Source organism: Gavialis gangeticus, unplaced genomic scaffold (genome assembly GCF_001723915.1).
Source record: "Gavialis gangeticus isolate Ggan-Ray unplaced genomic scaffold, GavGan_comp1, whole genome shotgun sequence".
NCBI lineage: Eukaryota > Metazoa > Chordata > Crocodylia > Gavialidae > Gavialis > Gavialis gangeticus.
In genome coordinates this window covers 46,865,351-46,865,818 of record NW_017728992.1, presented here as the reverse complement: position 1 = coordinate 46,865,818, position 468 = coordinate 46,865,351, and positions in this window count along the sequence as shown.

Genomic DNA, 468 nt, shown 5'->3' with positions numbered 1-468 from the left:
CCCTGACCGTGAAGTAGCGCCTCCTGATATCTAACCTAAACCTACCCTCTGCCAGCTTGTGACCGTTATTCCTGGTCACTCCTGGCGGTGCTCGGGGGAACAGTGACTCCCCCGATGCCTGCTGATCCCCCCTGACTAGTTTATAACAGGCCACAAGTTCCCTCCTCAGCCTTCTCTTGTGAAGGCTGAACAGGTTCAGGTCCTGCAGCCTCTCCTCATAGGGCCTGCCCTGCTGTCCCCTGATCATGCGAGTGGCCCTCCTCTGGACCCTCTCCATGCTGTCCACATCCCTCTTGAAGTGTGGCGCCCAGAACTGCAGGGCCAAGCACCAAAGGGAGAAGCACCCCAGGAGGTGCCCTCCACAGCAGAATGGCAGAGCCAGGGCTGCTTGTGGCAGTGCGGTACCAGTTCCCCCAGTCCAGCTGGGGAACAGGTATGAGGCCCTGGTGGCATTGGAGGAAGGAGAGG